This window comes from Neovison vison, chromosome 11 (genome assembly GCF_020171115.1).
Source record: "Neovison vison isolate M4711 chromosome 11, ASM_NN_V1, whole genome shotgun sequence".
Taxonomy (NCBI): Eukaryota; Metazoa; Chordata; class Mammalia; order Carnivora; family Mustelidae; genus Neogale; species Neogale vison.
Window position 1 is genome coordinate 193182998 of NC_058101.1, and position 12110 is coordinate 193195107.

At 42.0% G+C, this 12110-nt stretch overlaps 1 protein-coding gene across 3 annotated transcripts in view; it reads right to left on the bottom strand.

Annotated features, from left to right (window-relative positions):
• TRMT9B (tRNA methyltransferase 9B (putative)) overlaps positions 1-10611 on the bottom strand; it is a 28474-nt gene extending 17863 nt beyond the window's left edge. For all 3 annotated transcript variants that reach the window (XM_044225539.1, XM_044225536.1, XM_044225535.1), the window contains exon 1: positions 10567-10611. The gene's annotated coding sequence lies outside the window, so the exon portion shown is untranslated. The remainder of the gene's footprint in view (positions 1-10566) is intronic.
• Between the last annotated feature and the right edge of the window lie 1499 nt (positions 10612-12110).

The window sequence follows — 12110 nt, forward strand, 5'->3', positions numbered from 1 at the left end:
AGACCCAAACACGGAGTGCCTTTCTTTTTAATCAAAATCTCCATAAACTTAAGTCTCTTTAACATTTTCCCTCTGGAGGAATCAAATCAGGCAATGCTATTTTGAGGAAACCCAGAACAAATACATTTAGCTTTCTTGTATTTGCACACGTTAAGTGGCAAACAACATAAACTCGATTATCTTCAATAGGCTGCAGCTATAAGCTCAGAATTTGTAGAATCTGAACATCTCCCTTTGGAGACCTTCCTCTAAGTCCTCTCCCAAATTGCTTAGCCTCTACAGTAAACAAAGAGCTATTTTAAAGTGTGTGAACAACAGAAATCCATTTTGTTTTTACTGTATTTTACAGTTAAGATTATATACTGCAGAGTAAAGACCTGACTGTGAAGCTGATTTGTAGAGTCGGGGCTCTCCCATGTGACATTTTTTTAACACTGGATTTAAATTTCCTGTAATATTTTTCATGTGGATTTTATACATAGAGGAGAATTCCTTGCGAATCCTTGCGAATGAGGTAATGTGATTAAGTTAGTGAGATTCGTACTAAAACGCGGGGTTCAGGGGAAGCTAGGGAGATAGGGTTTCATTTAGCCAGGCTCCTTAACCTGTGTGCTGTAAAACTCGAGGCCCTTGTAGCTAACTGATGCCTTGCTGGTGAGTCAGAAGAGAAGGCAAAATAATTTGAAAGGTAAGGAGAAGACAGAGGAAGTGGACCACTGAAAATTCAAAGAACTGATTTGGTTCTTACTTTAAGTGCCATGGGAAGTAGAAAGTTCTCGTTGGTGGATGGGTTGGGGGTGGGTAACATGATTGGATTTACAATATTTACAGTTTTAAAAGACTGCCCTTGGCGTATCTAATTCTAAGGAGACTAGAGTAGCTATTATTCGTATTTGTCCAACCACGTTCAGAAGTCCCCTCATTCTGATTATTTTTATCTTGTCCTCCCGGGATGGGCATGTGACCCAGGCCTGGCCGATCATGGTATCGTATCCCTGGACACAATCATTGGTCCAAGGTGGGCAGGTGATACAAGGCGGGCCAATTAGAGGCCTTCCTGGAGAGATCTCCATGTGGAGCTAAAGAACCAGTAGCTTTGGGACACTTGGGTGGCTTGGTCACTGAAGCGTCCAACTCTTGATTTCAGCTCAGGTTCTTATCTCAGGGCCGGGGCATCGAGCCCCCAACATGGAGCCTTCGTAAGATTCTCCCTTTCCCTCTGCGCCTCCCTGACCCACTCCCACTCTCTCACACACTCTCTCCCTCCCTCTTAAAATAAATACATTAAAAAATAAATCAAAACAAAACAAAACCAGTGGCCTTGTGTCTGGCATCCCAGAGCTAGAGAGATGTGAAGGTCAGGCTGCCTGTGGCTACATTTCCCCCAGGCGGAGAAAAGCGGACTTTAGGTGAAGGAGAATGAAGTCCGGCAAAGCAAACGGATGAGAGACAAACACAGAGAGGAGAGGAAACATGGCACATGAAAAGTCCCGGTTCTACTCCCTGAGAATTTGGCTGAGACTTTGGGGGCTGCTCCTTATCCTCCTCACCTTGGAGTCCATCAGTTCCCCTTTGCACTCACACTTGTTGGTGTTTCTGACCCTGACCACGATCAGTGTCCTCTCTAACCCAGCCTTACTTCTTACACGAAGAGCTTTGGTTTTTGTTCTGTGTCTAGCCTGTATTCCTTGGAAAATGGGAGAGGCATGAAAGTGATAGGAAACTAACAAAAGAGGACAGCGGCCTGATGTGTTTCCCAGGGAGAGAGGAACAAAAACAAGGATCTCAGCAATTTTTCTAGCAACAGGGTCATCATTAAGAAGTCACAAATATTTGGTTGTCTTGTTCTGGGCATGTGATTAAGAAAGCACTTCTCCACCCAACTTCATTCTGGGAAAGCCTGGATGTTGGCCATTAAATATGAGCAGGAAAACAAAAAAAACCAAAAAACAAAAAAAATGTGGATTGGGTCTGGGCAGAAGCTTTAGGACCAGCATGTAGCTCCAGCACCATTTTCCGTGTCTCTGCAAAATCATGGAAACAGCCACGTAGGTCCCTAAGCAACTGCTCTTGATGGACACACAGCTTGGGAGTTTTAAGCCAAAAAAGGGAATAAACAGCTCACCTAAGAAGTGTTGAATAGGTAATGAAAAAGTAAAAGCTATCAGTCATATTCTATTAGGAGGTACTATGTGAGTGTGTCTTCTTTTTTTCTTCATAAAATTGACATTTTATTTTTACTACAGATGTAACAAAACTGGGAGAAAATGGAATTCAGTATTGTATCCTGCCTTTTAAAACTTGATGTTGTGAGCCACAGAGCAACTTTTGCCTGTGGTTTTCTCCAGACTTCTCAAATAAATGTAACTTCCTTCATCCCTAAATTCCATAGGACCTGAAATGTTTCATAGTCTACAAAGTATTATAATGACTTAAGCAATGACTTAAGTAATTCTACTTAATCTACTTAATTCCTGACAGTTTCTGAATGCTTAGGAAACAACATTAAATATGCATCTTTGGTCAGCCCATGGTATCTAGCATTAGTCTTAAATATAACAGCACTAACCATGTTTAAGGAGTAAATTGAAAAATGAAAATCCAGGAAAATTAACAATATTTTAAAATTATTTTATTGTTAACAGTTTAGGTAAAATCGAAGTATGACAAACTGCACATATTTAATGTGTGCCGTTTCCTAGGTTTTCTACTTATGCACATGGGGAACCACAAGACAATTACAATAATGAATGTAGCCATCATCCATAAAGTTTCCTTATGCCCGTCTGTAAGCCATCCCTCTCACCCTGCGGTCTTTCTTAATGCCATGTTCCTGGGCAAAGAAACCAGGAGAGATGGTGCACCTTGAGACATGTCCAACACCCACAATTTCAAATATAACTTTGAGATTTGAAGTGGGTGCCAAAAAATGGACTGCTCTTAATGACCATTGTAAAACTATGCCCATCACATGCATATATAAATAGTAGAAACATTCAGAGGACCTGAAAAGGCTTTCTGACAAAAGATTTTCTTAGTAGCTTATCAAGGAGATGAGACACTGCACTTGACCCACAGAGAGCACAGAGGACTCTGAGAGGCCTTGTTTTGTCCCCTTGAGTGTCTCCTTGTCCCCAGGGAGGGGTCACCATAGCCGCATATTCTCAGGACAGTTCCTATAGTAACCACTCCTAGAAGGGAGCTCAGAGATGGGGAGAAGAGGCTCTAAGCTCACAGCCCAGTCACCAGAAGGGATTTGTCTTTTGTTTGTGATGGGAGTTTCTTTCTACACAATTATTTTCTCTCTGATCAGTCCTTCATGTTCTGGCTCAATGGAAAACATACTCATTTGTTTTCTTATTTAATTCTGTCTGCAGATATCTACTGGTGACATTTCTGAATTACACCCTTTTGCTGTGAGGTAAAACAATAGAGCTTTTAGAGGAAAAAGAGAGCTTCTATTTGGCCTTGAGGTAGGTTAAGATTTCTCGAACAGGTCCTAGAAAGAACTAACCATAAAAGGGAAAATAAATAAATTGGACTATTAAAATTAGGAGATCACAGGGCAACTGGGTGGCTCAGTCTGTTAAGTGTCTGACTCTCGATTTTGGCTCAGGTCATGATCTCAGGGTCGTGAGATTGAGCCCTGCATCAGGGCTCTGTGCTGAGTGTAGAGCCTGCTTAAGATTCTCCCTCTCCTTCTGCCCCTCCTGTCCCCCACCACACCACTCACACTCCTCTCTCTCTCATTCTCTCAAATAAATACATGAATAAAATCTGTCAAATTAAATTAAGACATCAGTAGGAGAGTGAAAATTCAACCCATAGGATGTAAAAAGTTAGTTACACTACATACATCTGACAAAGAATTTATATCCAGAATATAAAGAATTCTTCCACATCATTAAGAGACAAACAACCCAATATAAAAATGGACAAAAAATCCACAGAACCACACAGTGGGCAGGAGATGAACAGGAAACATATGAAAACATGCTCATCTTCGTTCATATCCGACAACTGCAGATTAAAACCACAGTGCGATACCACACTCTAAGTGAGAGAACAGCTAACGGGAAAAACACAGAAGATACCAGGTACTGGTGAGAACATGGACCTGCCAGAATTAGAATGTGCTGCTAGTAGAAGTGTAAATCGTGTCAGTCTGTTTGGAAGACTGTTTGGCAAGTGACAACTAAAGCCAAACATATGCACATCCTGTGGCCCAGAGATTGTACTCTTTATGTATGTGTATATGTATCCAAAAGAAATGCACATGAATGTTCACCAAAAGACAGTCTAGAATTTCCACAGTAGCACTCTTCAGAATGGCACTACCCTGGAAACCATGCATTATGTCTATATCAATAGTCTGTCATCAATAGCACAATCAAATAGATTGCCATGGATTCATATGATGAAATACTGGAGAGTAATAAGAATGAAAAAGTCTGTGACTGTATGCAATGAGATGGCTCAGTCTCCTAAATATAATGTGAAAAGAGAAAGACACAAAAGAATACAGAGTGTAGGAGTCCATTTATGCAAAGTACAGAAACAGGCAAAACAATCTGTGCAATTAGAAGTCAAATCTTGGGATGCCTGCGTGGCTCAGTTGGTTGGACAACTGCCTTTGGCTCAGGTCATGATCCCAGAGTCCGGGGATCGAGTCCCGCATTGGGCTCCCAGCTCCATGGGGAGTCTGCTTCTCCCTCTGACCTTCTCCTCGCTCATGCTCTCTCTCACTGTCTCTCTCTCAAATAAATAAATAAAATCTTAAAAAAAAAAGGGGGGGGGAGTCAAATCGTGGTTACCTGGGGGTGTGGTAATAGCAAAGGAGCAGGGGAAGCACCATTCCAGGTGTGGGTAATATTCTACTTCTTGATCTGGGTTCTGGTTACACAAGTGTGCTTATTTTGTGAAAATTCACCTAAGTGTACACTTATATGTACTTCCCTGTATATTTCAATGTAAGAAAATCCTTTCACTTTCGGACAATTGTCTTGCTATGAAGTTTAAAGCATTTTAAAACTCAAAGCTGAGCAGAATATCCTTTCTCAGCTGTGTTCTGCCATTGCCAGGATGAATGAATGTCATTCAGTTAGTGCCTCCTGGGGGAGACCTGGAAACTGGAGATCACTAGGGTCGAAGATGAGTTAGGATACTATGTTGAGGCAGTATTTCCATGAAATTAGATTATGTAATAATATATACAGAAACTGTTGAGAGAGTTTTTAGGTCAGAAATTTAAGGACAGAATTTAAGGATTTCCTTTCCTCTTTTCTCTTGGAATAAAACCATAAAACTTTCGACGAACATAAAAAAGATTTGAATAAATAGAGATAAAGCCTATGCTTTGGATGTGGACCCAACTTGACTTCAACAACCACATACTTAAGAATTGATTCACAAATAACCCTTAAGGACATGGTAAAGGGAAATTTTCTGAGGATTTTGTATTAATTTAAATAAGATAATGTTTCATGCTAGGTTATCCACTAACCAGTGAAGAATAAAGTCCATTTGCCCTCAGTAAAGGTCAAAGTTAGGGCAGCGGGTCAATGACTAATTGGTCTGCTGCAAGAAAAGAACGTTACTTTACCAACCCTAGATTCATGTGCTTACTAGATAACTGAATAGCTTTACCTAAATAGTCAACGTGAAATTAAGGATGAATTTTGTTAGCTCCAGCCTCCAAGAAGCATAGCTACAATGATATAAGAGGATTGTGGATCTCAGTAAATGGATGGGGACAGACATTATGTAAAGAATCCAAGAAAGATGCTGCCTTAGCCTTAGCTTATAACAGCATGTGGGTCCTTTTCTTACTTACAGTCATTCTCTAATTGTTTTGTTGTTCTACCGTTACCCATTAAGACAATTCTGGGATATGTCAGTGCCTTGTTCGACATGTTTGGACAAACTGAAATTTCCTGATTTATTACTCCTATGTTGATCAGCTGGAAGGTTTAGCTAGCTGTCGATGAGGCTATCTGCAAGGGCACTTACTGGAAAAACATGCCGAGCTTATGGGAGAATAAAATCCTTCAGAATGATTTCACAATATTAATAAGCCTCAGAAGCAAGGGAACAGCAATTTGGAGCCTAACTGATAGGTGGACGGTTAATCTCCTGCACAACACAGTTGTAATAGAAGAAACAGAAGAAACAAAGAAGGAGACAAAAATATGTGCCAATACAGTTTTTCTTTTCTTTTTCTTTAAGATTCTATTTATTTATTTGAGAGGGAGAAAGCAGGGGGAGGGACAGAGGGAGAGGGACAAGCAGACTCCATGCTGAGCTTGGAGCCTGATGCAGGGCTCAAACCCATGACCCTGCGATCATGACCTGAGCTGAAATCAAGAGTCAGATGCTTAATTGACTGATCCACCCAGGTACCCCTATAGTTTTTCTTTTTAAGGGAGCAAAATGGAATGATAAGGAAGGGGAAAGGCACAAAGGGAAGAGAAAAGAAGGGGAAAAAATGGGCAACAAATATATTTTGAAGGATTATCATGTGCTTCCTATATGTTAATGCAAAAGAAGCAAGACATGGGAAGGGGGAAAAGTAGATAAAGATCCAAGAGTCCCAACTTTATAGGGATAAAAATAAAGAAGAGATAAAGTACATAGTTGTATGTTTTTATTAATTTATATCTATTCCAATTAGGGCTCAGAACTACATATTTAGATTCTAATATTCACCGTTCATAGAATGCATTGCCATTAATCAATCATTAGCAGAAATCAGATTTGACAACTTGTAACTGAAATTTGCTTGAAGCTTTGTATTAAAAAATTAAAATTCAAAATCACACCAAAGAAGCTTAAAAACTCTTGCTCTAGAAGTCTAGAATTGTAGTATGCTGGAGTTTAATATATTATGTTCATTTCCAGCGTAAATGGAAATTGCTAAAAAGGAAACTGTCTATGAGCCCTGCTTGCATGTAGAGTAACACATCTCCAAATGAATGCATGAGAAATTGGGATCGTCACCTTAGAACTCAATTAAATTGCACTTGTAAGAAGTATCTATTCAAAGACAGACCCAAATGGGGCAAGCCACTGTGTTTCTTTTCTTTCTTTTTTTTTGGCCACTGTGTTTCTTAAAGCCCTTTTGGGGCATCTGGATGGCACCGTCGATTGTGTCCAACTCTTGGTTTTGGCTTAGGTTGTGATCTCAGGGTTGGGATCTCAGGGTTGTGAGACCAAGCCGCACATCGGGCCCTACACTAAGTGCAGAGTCTGATTGAGATTCTCTTCCTGCCCCTCCTGCTTGTGTGCTCCCCCTCTCTCTTTCTCTCTCTCTCTCAAACTTAACAGTTCTATCATAGCTAAGGCACAGAAATCAAATCACTTCAGGTCACCCGATGGGTTTGAAGGTCTGACTGCTATGAAAGGACACTAATGTGTGGAACCCAAAACATGAAGGCATGAAGTTACTGCTGAGGATAATTTCTGGTCAATATCTGTTCGTTCCTTTGTTTGTAAACAGTAAGACTTTAGTATGAAAGAGCAGAGGTAGTTGTGAAAAAATCATTTTGGAAATCTGAGATTCTGTGAAATAGCTGATCTCTCCCCAAGCCTGAGGCCACATACATATGACCATTATTTGTATTTTAGAAATCAAATTTTATTTATTTATTTAAGTGAGAACATGTGCCCGTTGGAGGGGGAGGGGAAGGAGAGGGAAAGAGAGAACCCCAGGCAGACTCCCCACTCAGCATCGAGCCCTACACGGGGCTTGATCCCAGGTCCCTGATATCATGACCTGAGCTGAAATCATGAGTCAAATGCTTAACTGACTGAGCCACCCAGGCGCCTCAGAGCTTCAATACTTTTTAGAAATTTCTGCTTATCCTCTCTTCCTTTGAGGAGCTGTCCATCTCAGACTCCATTGATGCCGGGGCTGCTGGTCACATAGGCGAAGGCGAAGGTGGTAGCCACATAATCCAATCTGGGACAGTCATTCTCTCTCCCCTGAGAAACTGGTAAGAGGTAGTTGGAACCCAGCTCCTAATGGCACAAGCCAAAGATGCTCAAGTCTTCCAACTGTTGCCTTTCCTGGGCTTTGGCTTGTAGCTCTTTCTTCTGTCAGCTCCTTAGTACATTGCCAACAAATCCTTCCTTCTTGCCTGAGGAGGAGTTTGTTTTGATGTTTGCTGCCAACAGACTTTACCAACAGACTTGGATGGGTCTTTGCAACCACGGCACCCACCTCAGGGGGTGTCACAGTGGGCGAACCGCGTTGTGGCCACCAGAGTTCCCGATAGGACTTGCCACAAATAGACAAAAAGACCCTTGCTAGAGCTGGGCGGCACTAAAGCATGCTGGGATGGCCGCGCCTTCTGGGAACCAGCGCTAGCCTGGAGGTCAGAGTTGTGATGCTGCCACTGGCATCTTTGTTGTCTCTCCGCCTTTCCTTTTGCACTGCCACAACCTAGTATCCGAGCTGTTGTTACAGGTTCCGCTCGTTCTGCCCCGCCCCCTTGCCTTCCTCCCACTCCTCACATCTTCTATATCCTTAAGGCTGCGAGTTTGCACCATCCTTCCTCCATTAATCATTGCTTGCTGGAGACACGGTACGTCCCTGTGGTAAAAGGGGACAGCAGGGGCTACACAGTATGCGTGTTACTCCTGGCTTGATGGTGCAGTTTGTCATTCTCCTGCATGAGCTCAAGAAAAGGAATCTAGAATCTCTGCTTCATGCCAATCCTGGATAATTTTCCAGATAACGGATAAAAGCCATTTGGTGGCTCAGTGGGTTAAGCCGCTGCCTTCGGCTCAGGTCATGATCTCAGGGTCCTGGGATCGAGTCCCGCATCGGGCTCTCTGCTCAGCAGGGAGCCTGCTTCCCTCTCTCTCTGCCTGCCTCTCCATCTACTTGTGATTTCTCTCTGTCAAATAAATAAATAAAATCTTTAAAAAAAAAATAGTGTTGAAAGCCTCTCAGGGGTCTCTATTCTCTGTGGGAAGAAGCTTGGACTCACCGGTCTGGCATTCAGAGCCTTCCACAACCGGGTCCCGGTCTGTCTTCCCAGTCTTCTCTCCTAGAGCCACTGCGTCTCAAGCCTTCAGCTTCCACCTGAAGATCCCTTCTCACCCTTCTGTCAGTGGGTGTCCCACAGCTCTTCATTCGGGTTTGCCAAAGCCAGCAGACTGTCCTTTGTCATCTGAAATGCTCTATCACCTTCCCCTTCCAAAATCTTACCTGGCCTTTGAAGTCTAGCAGACTTTTTCCTCCTCCATAAAGACTTCAGGCAGAGCCACAGATATTTGCCAGCCTTCCCCACTCTTCCTGTGCTCTGCGTGTTTATGATCTATATCACTCTTCTCACTCTTCGGACATTTCTCCTGATCCCATCTTGAATTCTCAACTTTGTATATGTGCCTAATGAGATGAGAAGCTCCTGGAGGGCAGGAATGGGACTAGGACCTTTCTTTGTCTTTGGATCACGCAACACACAGAGCAGTCACTCAACCTCTACCTGCAGAACCAACGCATCTGTGAGCCTGTTGCTTAGTTCCTTCTGCAAGACAATGGTACTTTACTCCAGACAAACTGGCCCTCAAGTACGGGGTCAGAAATCATAAATGCCCTGCTGGGACCAACAGGAAACAGGGCAAGGACCGAGCTTTTCCCCAGTTGTCTTTTCTATTTCATGATTTCCTGCCCCGGCAGAGGCTGCTTCACACATGTACCCCAGGCAGGCAGAAGTCACATTTTTGTAACTAAAAGCAAATGTAAGCATATAAATTGTTCTCCCATTATAAATGCCACAGAGGACGCAATATTAAAAAAGCGAACATAAACTCTAAATTGTAAAGACCTACTCCAATTGCAATTCTTTTTTTCCCCCTAATTAGTTTGCCAGACTGAGCTACATCACCTTGTTTTTCTGCTTAACACCCTAGGAGATTCTGATTTCTCTTTTTTTAAAAAAGATTTTATTTATTTATTTGACAGAGAAAGAGAAAGAGAGAGATCACAAGTAGGCAGAGAGGCCAGGCAGAGAGAGAGGGGGAAGCAGGCTCCCTGCTGAGCAGAGAGCCTGATGTGGGGCTTGATCCCAGGACCCTGAGACCATGACCAGAGCCGAAGGCAGAGGCTTAACCCACTGAGCCACCCAGGCCCCTTTCTAATTGCAATTCTAACATAACAATACAAGTTGGTCAGGACGGTTCAAAGACTTAACTACAAGATACAGGTTTTTTTGATTTTTTACCTTTTATTCCATGATCCTTCAAACTTAACATCTACATATTACTTTCAAGTACAGACAATACTGCAAACTTTTATAGGATAATGGCTATCACTTAGCAATGCTCTTTACTAGAAAAGCATTTCGCATCTAAAAAATACTACATGCTTTCTTGTAATTTGACCTCACCCTATGTAACTATTTTTAAATTCTTTTTACCACCTTGTACAAAAATAAACTCCAACTTACTTTATATCACATTATCGTAAATTTAAAATTATCAACATAGGGGCTAATGAGGTTTGCCCAGTGCCCCAGTGCCCTCCTGTTATTTGAATTACAGTAAGAGCTAAAAGCTACTAACCTGAGTCATCTTGTGATTACAGGAAAATTACTTCTTGCCTTTGTGAAGCATGGCAGTTTTTACCCTTAGAGAGTGACAGGTTTTGCCCATGACTTTGTCAGTGTGGAATGTAAATGAATAGTAGTCGAGTGAAATCCAACAGCGAGGTCCTTCACATGATGACGCACTTTGCATGAGTCTCCGAAAGGAACACAGGCCCTATTCGGGAAAACACAAATGCTCAATGTCATTTTACATAAGACAAATTTTGAACCAGCCACAGCTCAGGCTGACCTCTTGACCCATGTATAAATTACCCGGAGAAGAAGGGATTAGAAAGACCTGGGAATATATGGAGAATGCCAGCCGTGGTAAGAGCCATTTCTGAATTAATTCTTAAGCTTTCTATAAAATATACAGAACTTTCTCCCCAAAATTACATTGAATGATCTCATCTTGTTCCTAGAAAAATGACAAGCACTGAGGGTCAACTCTGAATCCCATGGCTTAAGGAAATGTATGCTATTTAAGACAATATTACCAAACTGCATTAAATCATGCCAGTAAAATTTAACTGCTCAATATTTGTTCATAATATCAGCATCACTTTGAGAAGTACTGCTACTTATTCTTCGTTGTTCACATTTCTTTTCTTTTCTCATCACACAGTGGGTCTGTCATGAAACTCATCAGAAGACTCTTAGTTACTTTTGAAAATAAAGATGGGCCTTGTATGCCAAAGAGCACCTTTGTAATGTAGAAGTCTTGGGGTATAAAATGAGATCTGGAGGAATGCCTGGTGTGGTAGGAAAAGCCAATTCTGTAATACTCGGGGACCTGATTCCTTGTCTGTAAATGAAGCAAATGGACCTTAATCTAGATCACAGTTCTCGACCATGTTCCCTAGTCTTCATTTTCCTTATATGTACATCTCACTGCCACAGACTGCACCTCCTACTGTAGGCAGTGATCTCAGGATGATGGGGTGACATGCACGTGGCTTCCCCCTGCTCTTTACCCACACCAGTCTTGGTCCCCGATCTGGGGGTGCTTTGGAAAGCTTTATTTTGGGTCTTCAGAATATGTCTATACATTTAAACCCCAGTCATCTCTCAATCATATCAAATATATGATCTGTACCACTGAAAGCCCCAAGGGTTGACTTTTTAGGAAGAACATTTAAGAAGGGTCTTGAGAGAGCTATTTGTCGTTGGATCTCATCTTTCCTCTTGCAATTTTAGAGCCTGCCTTTATCATAAAGGAGATGATGTGGTTTACTGAGCCCTCATGCTGGTCCTGAAAAGAAATGTTCTCTACTTAGATCCACGCTTGCATACCCTGACCTAGGCCCTCCATGGAGGGCCAACTTGGCTATGCGCCTTTCCTTCAGGCATTAGTGCCTACATCTATTAACCTTCTCCAGTGTGCCCCTGAAGATGAGTCCATAACACTAGCCAATGAAAGGAATTGTAGACAGTGCAGAAGGCATTTGTGAGCTATTTGGATGGGAGCAGGGTGGGGAAGATTTTCTGTACACCAAAATCATGCCTTTAATACCTACACGT